The 22,500-nt window shown below is 46.3% G+C and overlaps 1 protein-coding gene across 6 annotated transcripts in view; it reads left to right on the forward strand.

Annotated features, from left to right (window-relative positions):
• The window catches only part of LOC147013973 (sodium channel protein type 1 subunit alpha-like), a 263,021-nt gene that overhangs the window by 47,091 nt on the left and 193,430 nt on the right, over nucleotides 1–22,500 (forward strand). Inside the window, exon 1 of one of the 6 annotated variants that reach the window (XM_085851454.1) lies at nucleotides 14,737–14,897. The exons of 3 other annotated variants lie outside the window; for them this stretch is intronic. The gene's annotated coding sequence lies outside the window, so the exon portion shown is untranslated. Of the gene's footprint in view, nucleotides 1–14,736; nucleotides 14,898–14,960; nucleotides 15,155–22,500 lie in introns of those variants that run through there. 2 more of the 6 variants (XM_085851451.1, XM_085851452.1) reach the window with 2 other exon arrangements.

A 22,500-nucleotide genomic window follows, 5' to 3' on the forward strand; every position in this document is an offset into this window, starting at 1 on the left:
AATACCTCTTTGGGGAGGCAACCCACTCCCCCCTCACCCCAAACTCTCACTGTAGACCCTTTCAGACCCTGCTCGTTTGTTTTTAATGCCATCACGGGTGATGAAGGTTGTGGTCAAATTTCATTGAAATCGTGTGTGTAGTTTCTGCGAAGTTGCAAGTATTTGTGGACGGACAGACGGACGACGTGCCATTACTCTAGCTCGCTGGAACTACTTTACAGGTGAGCTAAAAATCATCCCTGGAAATATTATTACAAACTAACTACAGTTGAAAGCTATCCGGGGCTCAGTGATGAGCCTGAAGAGAGCCCTCGGCACAAAACTTTGAGAACAGAAAACTTCACAGATTGGTCCATGAATCGTGACCCCTTACCGAAATGAAGGTGGTGGATACTTTGAGCCAGCCCTAGGAGGACTCCATTCCACATTCTGAAACTCACATATGTAGATACCAATCAACGACACACACACGCACACGCACACGCACACGCACACGCACACACACACACACACACACACACACACACACACACACACACACACACACGCACACGCACACGCACACGCACACGCACACACACACACACACACCCAATATTGGCAATTTTTTGGGAATTGGCAGTCGGCAGGTTGGAGTCAGTGTGATTACCAACTACAGTACTTACTGTACACAACCCAGAAACCTTGAGTAGCTTTCACCAAAAAACAACGTTGCATTCATATAGACATTTCAGGGAGATATTCACGAACATGAATCTTTATAAACAACTGCATGTGATGGGTGGAAAAAAAATTGGCTCGGGAATTTAGAAAACACGTTAATCCGGCAAATGGCTCAGAAATCGGCTGAAAGAACCTCCATAAGATACGGGATGAAACTTTGCCACCATGGCACCTGTAACAGGCATGGCATGTACAGATCAAAATATACCCATATGTACCACATCCATGTGTGCTGTATACATACCTCTACCTGGTGGTAACTGTCGACCGCATATCCCGATCAGGACACAAACTGTATTGTACAGCTTGGTAAGTGGCTTAAGCACTCAAGCACTCCAACAGAATGCCTGGCTTGGCAAGCGATTCCCAATTGGCGTCGACACAACTATGCACCCGGAATCGCCCGTGCAATGTCAGAATTGGACAAATCAACACTTTTTGGGGAGTTGGAACTGCTGATACTTTCACATCTGGAGCTTACATTGTCTGATAATGCTTAGTTTAAGAGAGTCTCTTGGTTATTCATCTACGCAAATTATATAAAGCCAATAATCACTGCATTCGTGATTCCAGGCGTTTATAATCACTGCAATATACCCAAAGATTCGTAGCTATGATGAATAGGCATTCGATAATATGAGTGAGGAAAGTGAAAAAAAAAATAGTAAAGAAATCGTTGTGGCCTGTTCCAAGTCAGGGTATGGTTGAGCAGATCAAAAAACATGGCGGCATCAGACCCCAGTGAGGTTACCCAGGAAACTCCTTAAGATCCCAGACAGTGAGGTGGCCGAGGATGCACCAGATAAAGGATATAATTAAATAAGGCCATTAATTATCTTCAAAAGGGGTGTTTTGATTAACCAAACACCCAATTTTCACTCTTGCACTTCCTTGGAGTTTTCTTGGTATGCATGTAAAGTTTCAGATTGCTAGGTTTTATGGCTTTGAGTGATGGAGGACACACACACACACACACACACACACACACACACACACACACACACACACACACACACACACACACACACACACACACACACACACACACACATTTCCTTTTATTAGTATGGATTATTCCTGTCGTTTCTGAGATTAATCACTTCTCCATGTGCGAACAAATATGAGGAACATGTCCAAATGAGGACGCTTTCTGCATGTGCAACAAAATTGAGAATTTTAACGTTTCCTCAAGCCACCATTTAGCGATAAAGAATTAATTAAATCACCAGCCTTCAGGATATCAACTCACACTCGGTTTGAGTCTGACAGGATGTGTGCGTGTGCTTGTGTGTTCATTCATTGTGCACATGAATAATTTTATTTTCTGATAATGTTCTAAGATTCTGCTCTATCCTTTATATTTTCATGAAACATGGTGCATTGAATGAAATTATTCATCATCTGCCTTGAAGCATTCTTGCCTTCCCCTTCCCCTCCACTCCACTCCCCTTCCCCTCCGATCCCCCAGCCCATCCCAGTCTCTCACAGTAAATCATCCGTCTTCTCCATGCCTCTTCCCTTTCTTCAAATCACAAGTCACTAAAGCTGTAGTTTACATTCATAAGATATGTTAAAACTCCCATGGTCTCCTTTAAGCCATTAATCCAACTGACCTGAATGTGGTTAAAATTCATAACAGTGATCCTAATAACGTTAGATGTTTGGGATTGCTTTGGAGGCAAGACCAATCAATACTTCTCCTTGAAACCCCATTGTTACCTGCACCACAGAAGGTGGACAGAAGTTGTTTTCACCCTTGTTTTGTTATTTGTCTGTCTGTCTGTGTCTGAGCAGAATACCTCAAAAAGTTAGACAAATTCAAACGAAACTTGGGGGACAGGTTTGATGTGATAAGGACTTTGATTCGATTTTGGTGAAGATCTGGATGTGGATCCAAGATTTTGTATCAAAAAAATTTCAAGTAATTCTTCACCATTGAGAGATGGGGCAAAAACGATATATTGTTGTGGGCCGGGGGTCGGTGGCGAGGACGACCGCTAGACGGAGAAGTTGGACCGTCTCCCACCGAACAACGGAATGGAAGGTTGTTACCCCAGATTACTCCAGAGACGACGGGTTGCTTAAAGGACCGTGGACGCCAATATTTCGACCGCGTGGCGTAGGGTTAATTGTCTCGATCTCCAATATACCTAAATAACCACGCAGTCTTGCTACCAGGTCAGGTCTACTACCTACAGTCAGGTCAGTTAGATCTGTGACCTGCTACAGGTACCATGTAAACCTGTACTAACCTGTTCCATGGTCGGGTTGTCGGCGACTAAACCGTCTCCCCCACCAGGTTTTTTGGTGAGGAGGGTGTTTGGATATGGACACCCGGCAGGATCAAAAACAAAACCTGTCAAAGGGTGGAGAAGTTCCTTGTGAGCCAACGGCCATCCATATCTGGTGCCCAACTGTGTCTGTGGACGTCCTCCTGCAGTTGGGTTACTTTTTATTAGGAGGTTGGTGGCAGGATTTGCACTCCGGCCACCGTAAAACCCTTCATTCCGCAAAACACAAAAACGCAAAAAAAGCTGAAAACCCACTCCGTGGGAGTACCTCCTGTGCAGCTTCCCTTCGTAGGGTAGCTCACCGGATGACGGGATTAGAGGATTCTTAATCATTATTAATCATCATGTTCATTCTTATATCTTTCAGACCGTGTTCATTGTTGAAGTTGCAATAAATCGCCAACTGGATTAACAAAGAGAACTACAGTCTTATTTATGAACACAGTCTCCAACCTCGCCCGACCAAGGCCACAATGCCTGCTGTGGGATGCCCAATCGCCGGTTGTGACGACACCACTGAAGACCTCGATCCTGCTATCGTGGCCGCACTCATCACTGTCCACAGTGCCAGACACGCCCCTGGACATGCCGCCAAGGCTGAAAAAGTCAAAAGGCCCACAATCGTCGCCGCTGGCTCCAGTGAAGAGTGGGCTTACTTCGAGTCACGATGGTCTGAATATGTCGATGCAACCAAAGTCACTGGCCGCGATAAAGTGGTGCAGTTCTGAGAGTGTTGTGACGAACCCCTGCGCAAGGATCTAACAAGATCGACAGGTGGTGGCCTTTCAAACAAACCCATAGAGGTGGTAATGGCAGCCATTAAAAAACTTGCTGTTCATGAAGAGAACACTGGTGGCCAGAGTAACATTACATAATATGCATCAAGACCGTGATGAAACAGTGAGCAGCTTTGGGGCCCGCCTACGTGGTCAAGCGGGAATATGCAAATTCCTCATCAAATGCCCTAGTTGTGACGCTGAAGTTAACTAGACAGAAGAGATTATGCGTGATGTTCTTACACGAGGAATTACCGACCCTGAGATCCAGCTTGACCTCCTTGGTGACAAGAAACAGGACATGACCCTGCAGGACGTCTTCCAATTCATTGAAGCTAAATAATCTGGCAAACGGTCAGCATCTACACTACTGGACACACACTCAGTGGAAGCAGCTAGCAGTGCATATCAAAAGGCCAAGCAAGTAACCATCAATGACAGAAACGACCCATGCTCCTACTGTGGCAAAAAGGGACACGGGAAGAGCTCCCCAGCCCATGTTCGCAAGACAGAATGTGCGGCATATGGTCACAGATGTGGGCATTGCAATCGCGATAATCACATGGAGGGTGTATGTCACAGTATGAACAAACCTAACCGCACGAGTGCCTCTTCTAATAACAATGAAAATGCTGTGTTTGATACCTTATGTACTGTTCATGTATCAGCACAACAGTCGAATGAAACTCTTAACATATCTGGGCATGAATGTAATGAGTTTGATAACGTTATTAATTCGGGTCGATCGCACTGTGAGCATTCCATCACCCTTGGTCACCATGTTTGACAAACTCTCTAATATATGGATCAGGAAGAGTTCAAAACCTCAACCATTTGTTAATGTGACTGTCAAAATCACGCGCGAAGACTACGCAGCCCTTGGCTTTGACCTTTCCACTCGGACCATGACTTGCCATGTCCCCGCGATGGCAGACACAGGGTGCCAGAGTTGCCTTGCTGGTATAAAGGTCATCCACCGACTTGGCTTGCACAAATCTGACCTCATTCCAGTAACCATGAGAATGCACACTGCTGACAATGGAGGCATCAATATCCTTGGGGCCACTGTACTCTGCTTGTCAGGCAAAGACAAACGGGGTCAGGCCGTTGAAACTAGGCAAATGACCTATGTCACAGAGAGCTCTGACAAGCTCTTCCTCAGCAGAGAAGCCTGTGCCGCCCTTGACATCATCCCGGATAGCTTCCCCAAGATTGGTATAGACCCGACAGTACAGCAGTCGGACGCAACAGCAGTCTTACAGAAAGACCCCACCACAGCGTGCCATTGCCCTCAGCGTCGTCGACCCCCACCACCCCGACAAAGCTGCCGTTCCCCATAACTGATGCTAATCGCCTGCATCTACAACAGTACCTCCTTGAATACTATGTCAAGCACATTTAACACATGTGAGCATCAAACATTGCCTCTAATGGATGGCCCACCCATGAAACTGATGGTGGATCCTAATGCTGAACCAGTGGCACACCACACACCGGTACCAGTCCCACTACACTGGCGGGATGCGGTCAAAGCTGGGCTAGACCACGATGTACAGTTGGGTGTACTTGAGCCAGTCCCCATTGGTGAACCCATCACCTGGTGCCATCGAATGGTTGTCTGTCCAAAGAAGAATGGCCAGCCACGCCACACTGTTGATTTCCAGGCCCTCAATGCCCATGCTACACGGGAAACGCATCACACGCCATCACCCTTTCATCAGGCTAGATCGGTTCTGAACGGTAAGAAGAAGACAGTCTTTGATGCATGTAACGGATACCATAGCATGCCCATCTGCAGAGAAGACCAACACCTGACCACCTTCATCGCACTCTGGGGTAGATACCGCTACAAAACAGCCCCTCATGGGTATATTGCTTCTGGCGATGGATATACAAGGCGTTATGACGAGATCATGTCTGACATCCCCAATAAAACCAAATGCGTTGATGACGTCTTGTTATGGTCTGACTCGCTGGCAGACAGTTTCTTCCAGGCTGTTCAGTGGCTTGACACCTGTGGACAGAATGGAATCACCCTGAACCCTGACAAGTTTGTGTTTGGTGAAGATATAGTGGAATTTGCTGGGTTCGAAATAACTCCCAATAGTGTTCGTCCTTGCACGAAATACCTCTGCGCAAGTCTCGATTTCCCAACACCCAAGGACATCACAGATGTACGTTCTTGGTTTGGACTTGTCAATCAAGTGTCATACGCTTTCAGTGTGGCTGAGAAGATGTTGCAGTTCCGGCAACTACTTAAACCCAGTACACCGTTCAAGTGGGATGAGCACCTCCAGGATGCATTTGAAGAGTCGAAAGCTATCATCGCCAGTGAGATCGAGGAGGGTGTCCAGATATTCGAACCCAGCAAGCCCACGTGCCTCGCTAAAGACTGGTCCAAGACTGGCATTGGCTTCTGGCTACTGCAGAAACACTGTACCTGCACCAACATAAAGCCCTTCTGTTGTCACACAGGAGGGAAAATCACACTCGTGGGCAGCATATTCACCCACCCTGCTGTATCACGTTACACACCAGTTGAGGGTGAGGTCCTTGCAGTTGCTGATGCCCTAGATAAGGCCAGATACTTTGTTCTGGGATGTGAAGACCTCATAATCGCTGTCGACCACAAACCTCTGCTCAAAATCTTTAATGATCGACGTCTATAGGATATCTCGAACGCTCACCTTAGGAACTTAAAGGAGAAGACCCTGTGATACAGGTTCCGGATGGTCCATGTGCCGGGGATTAGACATCGCGCCACAGACTGCATCTTATGCCACCCTACTGCGGAGCCTGTGAAACTGACCCTCACTGATGATATGGCAGCCATTGATTCCACGCCCATCATCCTGACGCATTCCAAAAACCTCCTGGGTAGCTTACGTAGATCAGCACCAGAAACCCCCAACGGGTGTGTTCCCACATCTGCTATGGCCTCCCTCGCCTCACTCAGCCTCAAACCTGTAACATGGGACAGGGTTCAAACCGCAACAGCCAGTGACAATAACATGCAGAGCCTTGTTGACCTTATCGAGTCAGGTATCCCTGAATTCCATCATGAGCTCCCTGGATCCCTATGCGAGCACTTCCAGTTTCGAGATAGTCTACATACAGTTGATGATGTCATACTCTACAAGGATCGTGTCCTTATACCACTGTCTCTCAGGGACGAGGTGTTAGCTGCTCTGCACGCTGCCCATCAAGGGGTCACCTCTATGACTGAGAGCAGAGTCCTCCATCTTCTGGCCTGGCATCACCCCTGCCATTGCGGCCCTTCGTGCTGGGTGCTACCATTGTAATCGGATTGCACCCTCCAATCCAAGTGTGCCATCCACTCCCCTGACACCCCCAGATTATCCATTCCAATGTATGTCTGCTGACTACTTCCACTACAAAGGAGGCAACTACTTGTTGGTGGTCGACTGGTATTCGAACTGGCCGATAGTTGAGAGAGCCTCACATGGTGCAGGTGGACTCATCGCTTGCCTAAGACGTACCTTTGTCACATTTGGTATTCCTGATGAATTGGCTTCCGATGGTGGTCCTGAATTCACAGCCGTCGCTACACGTCAATTCCTCAAGGACTGGGATGTACATCATCGACTCTCCTCAGTAGCTTATCCACATAGCAACTGCCGTGCTGAAGTTGGTGTCAAGACTGTAAAGCGTCTTATCATGGACAACACTAGCCCTGATGGAGGCCTTGATACCGATGCGTTCCAATGTGCCATGCTCCAGTATAGAAATACTCCAGACAGAGACACGAAATTCTCTCCAGCGATGTGCATTTTCGGCCGTCCAATTCGAGACTTCATCCCAATACCGCATGGCAGATACAAACCTCATAACACTTGACGTGAGACTCTGGCGGCTCGGGAGGAAGCACTCTGCAACCACCACATGAGAGACGCTGAGCACCGGTCTGAACATACCAAGAGACTCTTGCCCCTTGTTGTCGGCGGCTGTGTTCGTGTCCAGCATGAGACCGGGCCACACCCCCTCAAATGGTACAAAACCGGCATCATTATCGAGGTTCGCCAGTTTGACCAATATGTGGTAAAAGTTGACGGTTCAGGAAATTCCTGCGAAAGTACATTCCTGCACTAACACTGCTACCAAGATTGATCGACGATCGATGGTGTTATTGGAGTGCAGAGACCGATGGCTTGGCAGCACATCGTGCACACCACAACCCCGACCAGTCACAAGGAGGCTTATGGCTCATCCATTACTCGCCCAATGCCAGTGCAACATCCCACCGTCAACTCTGACGCTACTCCACAGCAGCCACCAGCTAAGTTTCCAGTTGAATCACCCAGGGTCAACCGAAGCCCTCCTGGCCACCGTCTGCTCTTTCATGATGCTACAACCCCATCTATGTTTAAGTCGTCGCAGGTAACTCGGCATATCAGTGCAGCGCCCCCAATATCACCTCCTCAGGTCAGCGGTCCCAAACCCAATACGGTTGCCAAATGCCCTGCGCTTCGCCAACCAGCTGCTGCACCCAGACGGTCCGGCCGAAGCACGAGCAAGCCTGCTTGGCACTCTGACTATGACATGTGATTCTGGCATTGACCATTACTGACATTGCGTTTGGTTTCTGGTTCAGTTTTTCAATTGGCTTCAAAGCTAGTAACATATAGTCTTCATGTTCTCAGTCTTTGTCACGCCGAAAGACGCACACATTTGTATTTTCCATGCCAAAGACTTGGGGGGAGATAGAGGATTCTTAATCATTATTAATCATCATGTTCATTCTTATATCTTTCAGACCGTGTAAATTGTTGAAGTTGCAATAAATCGCTAACTGGATTAACAAAGAGAACTAGTCTTATTTAGGGATTGGGGCAAAGCCTTCGGGCCTCCCAATCTTTGATGATAGGAGGGAAACCATGGGGTAACATTCCTGGGTCAGATTGCGGGAGAGTGTTTCGGAGTGGTGCTGAGGTGTCGTCCACCAGACGGCGGTCTCCTTGGGTTAACCTGAGGCAGTACCTTCGGGTGGGTGCCTGGAATGTCCTATCCCGAAGAGAGGATGATCACCTGTCTCTGTTATCATCTGAGCTCGAGCATTTGGACATCGGTATTGCAGCACTCTCTGAGGTTCGGAGACCGGATTGCGGCGAGATAATGGTGGGTGGTTCCACCTACTATTGGTCTGGTCGCTCTGATGGTTACCATACTCAGGGAGTTGCTGCAGCTGTTTCCAAGAAGCTGACCCCAATGATAATTGAGGTAACACCGGTCAATAAGCGTATAATGAGACTAAGGATTCGTCACTCCTTAGGTGTTATTTCCCTGATCTCTGTTTATGCTCCGACTGAGGCGAGTGATCTCATGTGAAGGATGCATTCTATGCCACGCTCGAGTCTGTGGTTGATCAGCACCCCAGACGAGATACACTTCTAGTCTTGGGGGATTTCAATGCATCGAATGGAACTGATAAGGATGGTTATGAGACATGTGTTTGGCCCCCTTGGGTCAGGAACTATGAAACAGAATAGCACTAAGTTCCTTGACTTTGCAAGAAGTCATGGACTTAGGGTGGCTGGTTCATGGTTTCAGCGCCCACAAGCTCATCGCTGGACTTGGTATTCCAACGCTGGCAGTGTGGCAAAGGAGATTGACCATGTCCTCGTTGATGGTCGCTGGAGGTTGATCCAGAACTGCAGGATTGACCGGAGTGCTCAGTTCCTCAATACTGACCACCGGCTTGTTGTAGCAACTCTAAAGCTGCACCTTAAATCCGGGAGAATGGTACCATCCCAGCCTTGGCTGGCTATTGGCAAGCTCAAGGATGAGACGGTAGCTGAGGAGTTTGCGAACAGGCTGAGTGGACATTTGGGGGGTCTGGATGCTTTGGGGGGTCCTGAAGAGTTGCGGAGTGCCTTCAAGACCACCGTCCTTGATGTTGCCGGTGGATGTCTTGGAACTCACCGCAGGGCAAAGAAGAATTTTTGTCTCTCAAGAGACACTGGATACCATTGAACAGAGTCGCAGGGCCAGGCTGAATGGCAGAGCTGAGCTGTTCAGGGAGCTGAGGTGTAAAACTGTACGTGCACTGAGGGTGGACAAGGAGGCCAATGTGTGAGGAATCTGTAAGGGGGTAGAGCATCACCTGTGGACAGGTGATTCTCGTCCCGCTTACAGGGGAATTCGCGCATTGCGTTCATCCAAACCCATCCCTCGGAGCACTGCAGTTAGAGCAGAGAGTCGTAGGTTCTTGACAGAGGAGTCTGAAGTGAAGGCCCGCTGGGCCGGTTACTTTGAGCGGTTGTACCAGGCTGATCCACCAGCTGTCGAGTTGGACGTCAAGGGTGTTACAATCCCTGTTGCTGACCCTCCAATCAACTGTGGTCCACCTTCGCTTGTGGAAACACGGGCTGCGGTGAACCAGTTGAAATGGGGCAAAGCTCCAGGGATCTGTGGCATCCATGCTGAACTTCTCAAGGCTGGTGGAAATGCTGCACTCGTGTCGTTGCATGCAGTTTTGTGCTCTACCTGGAACACAGGCATCATCCCAACTGATTGGAGGAGGGGCCTTGTTGTCCCTCTCTGGAAAGGGAAGGGTGATCGCCAAGACTGCAACAACTACCGAGGGGTGACGCTGCTCTCAGTGCCGGGCAAGGTCTTTGCTCGGATAATTCTTGATAGGGTTCACCACCATCTGCTTGAGCACCAGCGTCCAGAGCAGTCAGGCTTTACACCAAAGAGGTCAACGATTGACTGTATCCTTGCTCTTCGGGTCCTCACCGAAAGCAGACGAGAGTTTCGGCAGGGGCTGCTTTCAGCCTATGTTAATCTTTGTAAAGCATTCGATTCAGTGAATCGGGATGCTCTCTGGAGGATTATTGGTCTTCGTGGGGTACCAACAAAACTGTTCGATCTGATGTCTGAACTCTACTCTGGCACTGAGAGTGCTGTGAAATGTGGTGGTACCATCTCTGACTTATTTTCAGTTGTTACTGGAGTCCGTCAGGGGTGTGTCCTGGCCCCCACACTTTTCAGCACTTGTATGGATTGGATTCTAGTGAGGTTTTCGGAGAGATCAAGCTGCCGTGCATCCTTTGGAAATGTTAAGATCTCGGACCTTGATTTCACAGATGATGCAGCCATCTTTGCGGAGACTTTAGATATCCTTTTGGGGGCCCTCGAGGTGCTGAATGAGCAGTCGGAGCTGCTGGGATTACGGGTTTCTTTGGTCAAAACTAAGATCCAGGCTTTGAATGACATATTGGATGCTGCTGTCCTGTCTGTGTCTGTTTGTGGTGAGGATGTTGAGGTCATGGAGAGATTCACTTCCCTTGGCAGTGATATTCATGTCTCTGCTGGCTGTGAATCAGAGGTCAATAGACGTCTGGGTCGGGCCTGGGGAGTCATGGATTCACTGGATCATGGGCTGTGGCGCTGCCGGTACTTGTGTGGGAGGACGAAAGTCCAAGTCTTCTGGTCCTTGGTGCTTCCAGTCTTGCTCTATGGATGCAAGACTTGGACTCTGACCAAGGATCTGAGATGGAGACTTAATTCCTTTGGTACCAGGTCTCTTCGGAGAATCCTTGGCTATCGCTGGTGGAATTGGGTCCAACGAGCGGTTGCTGAGAGGGATTCGGATGAGATTTGTTACCTGCATAGTCCGTGAGCGTCAGTTGCGGCTGTATGGACATGTGGCTCGTTTTCCTGACGCTGATCCTGCTCACCAGATTCTCTCAGCGAGGGAGTCTCGTGAGTGGAGGAGGCCAATGGGCTGACCACATGCCTCGTGGTTGCAGCAGGTTGATCGGCATCTCAAGGAAATGGGGATGTGCCTGGCATCTGCCTGTGGGATGGCCAGACGGAGGCCTCTGGAGTACTGGTGGAAAGTGGACGCAGCGACGAGCTGTTCTGGCACATGCTCCCATACCTGACCTGACCTAGCTACCGGGGAAACCACACCCTCGGCCTACGTTGTCCGAACCGAGTCACTGTTACCGACTCGGATCCGGCGTAACCGAGCGGGAGTTACCAAAGCCGCGCCGGTCCAAATGACAATTTACGGCACAGACGGCCTCACTATTTCTCAAGCCTGCACCGTGCTGGGTCAATTGTAGAAACGACAAGCAACGAGCTGGAACATCTAACAGGGGATTTATTTTACAATGGGAAGGGAGACACAGAGCAGAGTTATCACGACTAAAAGAAATGCAATCAATGTACAAGCAAACACTTAACGGTTTCTACTTACAGGATTGCGCCCATGGACACACACACACACACACACACACACACACACACACACACACACACACACACACACACACACACACACCCAAAAGAAATGGACCCCGTCGGGTATTTATTGGACCCTCCAGTCAAGGAGGATAGGTCAGCTGGGGGGTCAGAGTCTGGCTGTGCACCTTTCCACCTCATGCGGTTTGGTCGATCTTGTTCGGTGGGACTCGAACCCACAGCTTTGACGCAGCACCAAGCACCAGGGGCGAGGGATATGCGATGGACGCCAGCCAGCACGAAGGTGGATGAGACGAGAGGAACCCTTGTGCTGCGAGGACGACCAGAAAACCAGACCAGACTAATGGATCACCAACCGGCCAGGCGAGAACAGACCAGCGCCAGCGCAGACAGAACGCTCTGAACACTCTTCCTCCCCCTCGCGCGCGGTGGCCAGAGGGACCGCCTCTGACGTCACCTCATCCCTCATTGGACGGGGGGCGCGTCGGTTGCCTGCCTTCATTGGGCGGAGGGTATGTCGATGTCTCCGCCCCCCCCCCCCCGAAGAGGCCCACCCCTCAAAGAGGCTGCGCAATAGTATTTGGCGTTCTGGTTTCCCATTGGCTGGCGAGCGTTGGCCGACGCTCGCTCTTCTCTGAATGGACAAGAGGGACTCCTGGCCCTTTTTTGGAGAAAAAACCAGAGCGCCAGCGACCGATGAAACCCCGCGTACACACGTGTTCGGCACACCAGCGCGCGAAGAATGCGAATAGTGCCGAAGGCAGAGGGGGGCTGTTGCCGTCGACTCCTTTGGAGGGTTGTTGGTGGATTAAAGATGTAAACAGACCTGATGATAAAATAACCCACAGCACACACATGAAATTGCCATTAAACACAGGGAGGAATCTAATGATACACATACTTATCGAAATAACTAAGCTGAGGGACTGCTGTCTGTTTGTGTGCAAAAGGCTTCAAAATCCGTAACAATATAACAAGATATTTCAAACAGTTAGGGATGTATTCGGATGAATCTTGGTGGATGATTTGGGTAGATGACCAGAACAAGCTGATTCGATTTTGGTTCATATCTGGATGTAGATCCGGCCGATGAGTGGGATACAAAACTTAAACTGTTCAGCCTGGTGGAGGTATGCGCTTTACCAAGTGCTGTTCTGGTTTCCTCCGCTCACCGAAGGTGGATGGCTGGACGGAGGTTGTGTTTTCACTCACCCCTGTCTGTCTGTCTTTGTTTGTGTTCAGGATATCTCAAAAAGTTGTGGATGGGTTCGGATGAAATTTGGTGGGCAGGCTGGGTGTGTGACAAGGACGAACTGATTAGATTTTGTGAAGATCCGGTTACAGATCCGACTACTAGAATTTTATAAGTGATTATTTACCATTGAGAGGGCAAGACATGGATGCAGCACGATATCTCAAAAATTTTGCTGGACAGGTTTGGGGTATGACAAGGAAGAATTGATTCAATTTTGGAAAAATTTTGATCCAGATCCAAGAATTTTTAAAGTGATTGTTCACCATTGAGTGAATGGGCTGAAACAGATATATAACTCATTATCTCAGAAAGTTGTGGATGGTTTCGGACGAAACTTGGTGGACAGGTTGGTGAGGTGACAAGAACAAGCGTAATTGGATTTTAGTTCAGGTCCGTATCAAGATCCAGCCTATCAGTGGGATACAAAATGTAAACTAATCAGCCTGGTGGAGGTATGCGCTCTACCGAGTGCCAATCTAGTTTTCATTGTTTTGCTGATTTGATTGTGTCGTGAAGAAAACAATTTGGGGGTGGCACTGACAGTTATTACAAATCTTTTGTTTCTCTCCCATATCATAAGGATTATGGATTTCTAACATTTTTGGATTTCCCTTCATGGTTTATTTTAGTTCCTAAAGTGTTTCTTTTTGGTGTACTTAAGAACAAGCATACTGCATTATATTTCAACAGCTCGTCATGCTCCTCCGCCTTTACGAAGTGTTATATTTTATTTATTACCTGTAATCTTAAAGCTGCTTTGAGCTATACTCACGTAAGCAAAAACAGATAAAGCAAGACAGACTGAGAGCGAGTTCACAAAGGGATAAATGATTTAATGAGGTTGGGTTGTCGTGAAGGTAAGGAGATATGTGGAGAGGATGAAATCTAAAATTAAGGTGAACTGTTGCTAACAGTGATCAAGGGTTATTGGTGAGGATGGGAGTTAGAGGGAGAATTGGTGAGTACAAATGAATTTCATTGTTATTCTTTTCAGTGTAATACGAGTGATATTGATAAATATGAGAGTGGGATTATGTTGATGGTGAGAGATACATATGAGAGTTGATCATTGAGGATGAGGTTGGTAAGAGTAAGGATTTGGTGAGCGGCAATATAAAATGGTAGAGAATTAATGAAGTGGTGCATGAGACTAATGTTTTTTTTAAAAAAAATAGATTTTCATTGAGAATGAGTACAATTTGTGAGTATACAGGGTTGGTGGGAGTGAGAAGATTATATGGAGATTTCGGATTTGTTGAGGATGTGATGAATATGAGGAATTTTTTTGAGAGTGTGAACGAGTCGCATTGAGGGTGAGAGTTAGAGTGGGATTATAGTGATGGTGAGCATGAGGGATTGGTGAAGGAGGGTGAAAGTGAGAGATCGGTGAGGGTAAGGGTGAGGAGAGAAAGCCCTTCCCACTGCATGTCATAAGTATGCAGCACGGGCAGAACTCGACGCATCTCTGCAGAACAACATGGCGACAGTTGCGGAAAGCTAGATCCGCAGCGCTCCACCATCCACTCTCCTTCCACACGGCACGGCCATTATCTTTTTTTCCATATTTATTTTATCATTGCTGCTATGGATTGTGGTTTTGCGGGGCTTCAGAACAAGCAAAAGGTTTGTGCCTCCGGAGGGCGCGGGGCCGTGGCTTTCAGGGCGCGCCGGGCGGGAGGGGCTGGAGGGCACGTACTGGAGTCAGCATTTTCTGCGCGCATCTTCCTCCTCGCTCCCGTCGTACTCCACTCTCTTCTTCTTCTCGCTCTTCACTCCGCCTTTCCCTGCCATCCTGTCAGAGCTGCGTTAGTTCAGAGCAAGCAGGGTGACGACGGAGACAGAGCAACGATGAAGACTCGGTAACGGAGGTTTTCAGGCAGGTAACCCAAGCTGAAGTCGTTCAAATTGCGTCCTCGTGATTCAGATTCCAGAGGGGGCGACCCTTTGGGTACTACCCCCGAGGCGTTGGCTCTGCGCACTGGTTGTTGCGTTGTGTGTGTGTGTGTGTATGTATATGTATGTCCGTATATGTATGTGTGTGTGTATAATTGTATATATGTATATATATATATATATATATATATATATATATATATATATATATATATATATATATATATTTTTTTTTTTTTTATAGGGCCGTTGGCGAGGCCCAGACAGTCTTTCGGTGTGTGGTGTGTGGGTGTGATCGTGAATGGGGGCGTTCGTGTGATGATGCGACGGCCAGCCTGTCATGTCGGCCAAAGATGCGCATTCCGGGCCTCGTCATTCCGTGCGTCGGCTCGGAGCGCAAGTTTTCCAGGATAACCATTCGTGCTAGATCCCCTCCCCCTTCACTCCCCCCTTCACCTCATCCTGCTCCTCCCATCTGTTTTACGGCTCTTTAAAGGTAAAGCAGGAATGACATTTCAGAAATGACGTCATGATCCCACGAATGGCGGTGGAAAAACGTGAATAAAAAACAATGGCTTAAAAGAGCTTTGCAGAAACAGTACGCTGCAGGACAAGGTAGAGTGTGCTGTGTGCTGCAGGGTTGAGGCGGGGGGGGGGGTGTTGTATTCTACGTTGAGAGTTCTGCAGGGGTAGTGGGGAAGCACAACGAAAGTCTGCAGAAAGGCAGGGGGAATGTTGCGGTTTCGCACACTCGTATTCCCTTTGACCGTACCGTATCTCTACTCTCCTTGGTGCTGAAATGGTTTGAGGCGTTGGCGCACGGACACGGCCTATGGCCGTCTGTGCGTTCACACGTTTTATGCTCAGTCGTACAGTGAGTGACCATTATACGTCGAGACGTCAGTGTAACTTTGATGAACTGGTATTTCCCATTCCTGAGTAGATGACACATGTTGGTCAGGCTTCTGGTTGGCATGCAACTTGTTATTCATCCACATCCTCTTGTTCTTCACTCACTTCTTGTTATGCTCCACTCCCAACATAGTAGTGGTGTGGTCCAACCCGTGTGTGTGTGTGTGTGTGTGTATGTATATGTACAATGTATGAATATATATATATATATATATATATATATATATATATATATATATATATATATATATATATATATACATATACATACATAAGTAGTCGACAAGGCCCACGCAGTCCACACAACCCACCAACCTCACACAATCCATCTCACACCACCGTTTTCAAATCTCAGCTGCATCCAACAATCATTCATTTGCTTATAAGTGAACAAGTAGATTTCGCCTTTGTTTTATTTTCTCTTCACAAATATGCTTTTCTCCATTTTCTTTTTTTTTTCAACTTCTTATAATAACTCAATTTGGGTGAAATTTTTTTTATTCTGTCACAACAAAGCGAGTTATTCACATTGAAGATGGCATGGTCAGCAAGATGGCAACTGCCTCATGGTCCACTTTGGAATGATTGTACACGATCTATCGCCGGTGTTGTGGGTGTGATGATCTGTAATCCTGCAGGCCTGTATTGATTTCCATCCCTGGAGTTTTATTCATATTCTGGTCGAGGTTTCTCCAATTTATTCTCTCCCTTTTGTGGGTTTAATCCATTTGTACACACCATTCATGCAATGGTTTGACAATTCCTTCACTTTATTTGAATTTTTTTTCGTTCTTCCTTTAGCATTTTTTTCTTCAATCTCAATCTTTATCTTTATTTCTGATTCTGATGTACCATCCTCTGTTACAGAGCGTCGGTGCTGCTGAAGCAGTTTCTTGACAAGGATTATACTGGGTGGTTTGTCATTGCATTCCCAGATCTTGATTTTTACTTCATCCTGAAACAAAACATATTGATTGGTCTTGATGTAATGGTATAATAACTCTCTAACAGGATGGTGTAGAGGTCATGCACTTACCTTTGAACTATAAGTGTTGGTTAAATTCCTGACCCAACTAAAAACTTTCAGATTTGGGCTTCGCAGGCAGGACGTTTCATTACAAAGTTGACATACCGAGGATGGACGTTAAGCAGGGTGTCCTCGCTGGCTCGCATCAGTTGGGGAAGGTTAAAGATCGTTTGGTACCTTTTGCGAAGTGTAGGCCAATTATCACCGGCACCTAAAATTCAAAATTGCAAAATTGCTGTTACTTTCAGTTGAACGTCAGGCCTGGTCAGCCGGTTCATGAAAGACTTGGGCAAAAAAACTTCTGGCCAACCACTCAAGCAGGTGCAAATAATCAGGGCCATTAAAGTTTTAGTCATAGTAACTGGCTTGGTTTGCCTGGCTTATGAGATCATGAGGTTGGTATTTGATGCTTGTAAACCTCTTTTTCAAAAAAAAAAATATTTCGCAAACCCTCTATTTTTGGTGGTCTTTGCAGGACAGTATTTGGGCAATTCAGGAATGCAAAATCACATGTGATGTCATATCGTTTTTTTTTTTTTCACCATAAATATTCAACTATGGCTCACATCTCGCTGACCTCACCACATCATCAAGATTATCCCACAGCTGACATTTTCAGCATGACAAGGTAGCTCATAGTTAGGATGCTTTTAATGTGTCTATAGTCGAGGTTAAATTATTGGTGTGGCTCTCAGCAGTCATCCTGGTGCTTCTCTGTCAGGGCGTTGCGTCAATTTGTTTGCAATCTTTTGGAGAGGACGTTGAAGCAGTTATCCCGTCTGATTGCATTCGCATGTGGTGAAATCCCATAGCATTTTCCATAAAGAGTAGGCCACTGTATGCTGGAGCCCAGGCCACATTCCAGATATCTGCCTACATTTAATGGAGAATTATCGGCTGTGGAAATGTTCACGACCAATCATGGGTTCTGTGATATCCCTCGAAGCGGTGTTACATTAAAAACAGCCTAGAATGTTCTCCATTATCAATCAGGATCTCCAAAATGCCACAACATCATGTTAAAAATCATCGGCAAAGAGGGAATTCATTGCTATTCTTGAGAATTGCATGTCATATCACATGTTGTTTGAAGCGTTGAGGTTGTTATCACATGGGTTTGAAGCGATGGTTGATTAAAGAGATAGTACATTGCTGGCAAATTAATTATTTTAGGCCATTATAATATCATACAATAGCATATTGTGATGTTTACCTTTGGTGTCTTAGCTTCACTTTTTTCTCGTGCTTAAAACCATTATAGAGTTGTCTGCTTAATGCAAGAAGAGCAAGAATATTTTGACAGGATAGTGAAATAAACAGTGGCCTTAATATATATCAGTTGTTCTTGTTGCTATTGAACATGGAAGGGGAAACGTTGCCTTTTTGGGGGGGGGGGTTGTTGCAGCTTTGCACTAGCTATTGCTTTGTTTGGAGGTGTTTTCAATCTGTTTTACTAAGTTTTTTTTGTATTCATAGTCGAGGCTTGTGGAAGAGCTCGAACCAAGAGGAAGGTGGGGATACATGCAAAGAGCAAGGTCGAGGACCACAACAAAGGGACACTTGGAAGAAGAATAGGTGATGGGAAGCAGGTAATGCTGAATACAAGCTCAAATACAAGAAGGGGCTGAAAGAACAGGAAGGGAAAATCCAGGGATGAAACAGCAATTATATAAATACATGGAAAGGTGGGTGAGTGAGAGGGGATAAAAACAATAACCTGGAAAAGAAGGGGTTGTCTTTGGGAAGGTTATTGAGGGTAAAAAAGAAGAAGAGATTATGTGTACAGAGGAGGGGTGACCAGTGGAGATACACATTCATCCTCAGGAGAAGAATGATTGAGCAGACTGAGGATGTTGATTCCACAGTTAAGAGCGAAGAGGAACAAATGAGTGAAGGTGAGCAATGAACTTGGATTTTGGGAGTTTTACCAGAAGTAGGTTACTAGCAGGACATGTGTATTTTAGAGAAATCTAGGGTGGGAAATGGGGGTGCCAGGGAAGAGGTGGGGGGGGGGGAGACGGACAGAGCACAGAGTGTGTACGAGATCAGAAAGGAGGTGGAAGAAGATAGAGAGGCCACCAACCTGTTTGTGATGCTGGAGCAATAGGCCCAAAAATTTGCCTTTCTGGAGATTCAAATTGTGATGTTTAACCTTGCCCCACTCACAGGAGATTCAAATTATTTTGAGTGCCTTGGATTCCACGACCTCAAGGGGTGAAATGTTTGAGGCAGGGGTGCCAGCCCAGAGGGGACAGTAGTACTCCATCAAGCTATGAATGAAGGCCTTGAAGGTTTTCAGAAATTTGGCTTTGCCTGGGAAAGATTTGGCACAGATGGAGGAAGCCCAATCAGTGGCTAGCTTTCATGGCCAACCTTGATATCTGTCAAAGACAGATCGTGGTTGATGGTGAGGCCTGGAAGTTTGAAGGACTGAACGTCTTGGAGACGTTTATCAAGGTTTGGAGAGAAGTAGATGGAAGGGTTCACAAGATTTGTCTTTTGGAGAGACTGTGAGAGTGTTTCCTCCTTGCATCTTTTTCATGAGAGAAACCTCACAATTGTCATTTATTAACTTCCCTTTTAACAGCCAATATAAATGAAAGCTTTGTACCGATGAAGGTGAAGTTGAACTTTTGTCATATTTCAAAACTGCATAAAGACAGTCATTATTTTGGTACTTATGGGGTCAAGTTATTTCTGGCTGCATTAACACCTGCTCATTGTTTGCCAAGCATTAAACTGGAAAGCAGAACTTTCATTTTTGGGTCTTGAATTGATGTGTGTGTGTGTGTATATATATATATATATATATATATATATATATATATATATATATATATATATATATATATATATATATATATATATATATATATATATATATATATATATATATATATATATATATATATATATGATATAGCCTGGTGTCGGAGCAGTGGTTAGGGCAGCGGCTTGGGATCCAAAAGGTCCTGAGTTCAAGCCCCGTTGGGCCACTGAATTATTACACCATGGGGTTGACTCAGCCTGTCATCCTTCCGAGTTCGGCGAAGTGAGTACCAGTGGACTGGGCCGGTGTATACCCCAGTTAAAATAGGTGTACCATATCCCTGTGTCGTAAGAGGCGACCAGGGTTGCGTCAGGAAGGGCGTCCGGCGTGGAACATGTGCTAAATCACTATGTGGATCATACGGATGATCCGCTGTGGCGACCCCTAACGGTAGAAGCCGAAAGAAGAAGATATATATATATATATATATATAAATATATATATATATATATATATATATATATATATATATATATATATATATATATATATATATATATATATATACAGGGGCTGCAAAAGTAGGTATACAGTAAGGATTATACCAGTATTATAATAGTGGTGATGGGATTCATTTAATACTAGAATTCATTTAATTCATTCAAATCATTATTACCATTTTTATTTTCGTAATTTTTTTCTATAATACATCTTTTATTTGCAGGTAAAGTGGAAATTTAATGATAAAATCAATAAAATAGGTTTTGTGTGCACGTTTTGTTTTTCAATACTGTATACCTACTTTTGCAGCCCCCTGTATATACATACATGTATATGTTACATATATATGATATATTTATATATATATATATATATATATATATATATATATATATATACATACATGTATATGTTACATATATATGATATATTTATATATATATATATATATATATATATATATATATATATATACACATATATATTTATAGATATATCTTCTTCTTCTTTCGGCTGCTCCCGTTAGGGGTCGCCACAGCGGATCATCCGTATGATCCGCATAGTGATTTGGCACATGTTTTACGCCGGATGCCCTTCCTGACGCAACCCTGGTCGCCTCTTACGACACAGGGATATGGTATACCTATTTTAACCGGGGTATACACCGGCCCAGTATACTGGTACTCATTTCGCCGACCTCGGAAGGATGACAGGCTGAGTCAACCCCCTGGTGTATTAATTCAGTGGCCCAAACGGGGCTTGAACTCAGGACCTTTTGGATCCCAAGCCGCTGCCCTAACCACTGCGCCAACACCAGGCTATATACATACATATATATATATATATATATATATATATATATATATATATATATATATATATATATATATATATATATATATATATATATATATATATATATATATATATATATATATATATATATATATATATATATATATATATATATATATATATATATATATATATTGTTACAGTTGTGGAAATTCGCATTACACCATAAAGAGTCCTCGGGTGAGACATCTCGATAAGTCCATGTGTAGTTAGCCCACACCTGTTGTATAGAGGGAATTTATGTGATCCATTCCGGCTGCAATCCTTCAGTTAGCCTTTTTTCTTTCTCTATCATTATTTTCGACCATTAAGCCGCCAATAACGCAAACAGCCAGTACCTTTACCTTCACAACTCCATCCCGCAAACATCGCTTCACCGCCATTCCCAAACGACACCATAACCATCAAACCACCACTGAAAACCCTCCACCACCTTCGCCTTTCTCCTTCACAACCAACAACCGTACCACCTGTGAACACTGAACGTCGGGCTGTCTAGGGCCCGTTCGGCGATTGGTGCCAAACGCACCGAGCCGCGAGCACGAATGGCGGCCTTGCCGAGGGAGAAATTCGGATCCAAAATGATGCACGCCCACTTCCCCTCCGTCCAATGGGCGAGCGCGAGGTGGCTTGGCCCCGCCTCCAAGCGCGTGTATGTGAAGTCCGTTTATGTATGTGCAGATCAAGGGAGGTTCACGCCCCTTTTTGCCCGACCAATGGCTGAACAGAGGATGGCGTGGCCCCGCCTCCAATCGCGTTTTGATCCGCATATTTGCATATCGGCTCCTCCTGAGTCCTATAAAGATGCGAGCGCAAGGTGACTCGCCAGAGAGAGAGAGAGGGTGAGTTGAGCTGGGAGGAGTTCGAGAAGAGTTGGAGAGAAGTTGTGGAGGAGTTGCAGGGAAGACGGCGGACGGCGACGAGGTTGCGGTGTGGGAGTCGCTCGACTCGTCGCGGAATCCAGGCCAGCCAGCCATACGCCTCTCCCTAAGCATCAGCGATTTCACCCCCATTCACGCTGAGATAGTGCCGAGGGGGCCCCCGTTCCTTCCCCACCCTAAACGTGGTGCCAACAAGACCGCTCGCGCGGAGCACGCCAGAGAGGACTCGCCGACCACGCCAGGGCACGGAGTCGGGGCGCAGCGGCGCGAACAATGCGGCTTGCCCGCCATCGCGTCACGAGGATGCGGGTAAGACCCCCCCGGTCTCATGGACCTGGCCGATCCTCCAGGATCCACGTACATTTGGTCTACGGACCTGTCTGCCTC

Source organism: Eptatretus burgeri, chromosome 13, assembly GCF_056783735.1.
Source record: "Eptatretus burgeri isolate ZD-2024b chromosome 13, Ebu_testis_v1, whole genome shotgun sequence".
Taxonomy (NCBI): Eukaryota; Metazoa; Chordata; class Myxini; order Myxiniformes; family Myxinidae; genus Eptatretus; species Eptatretus burgeri.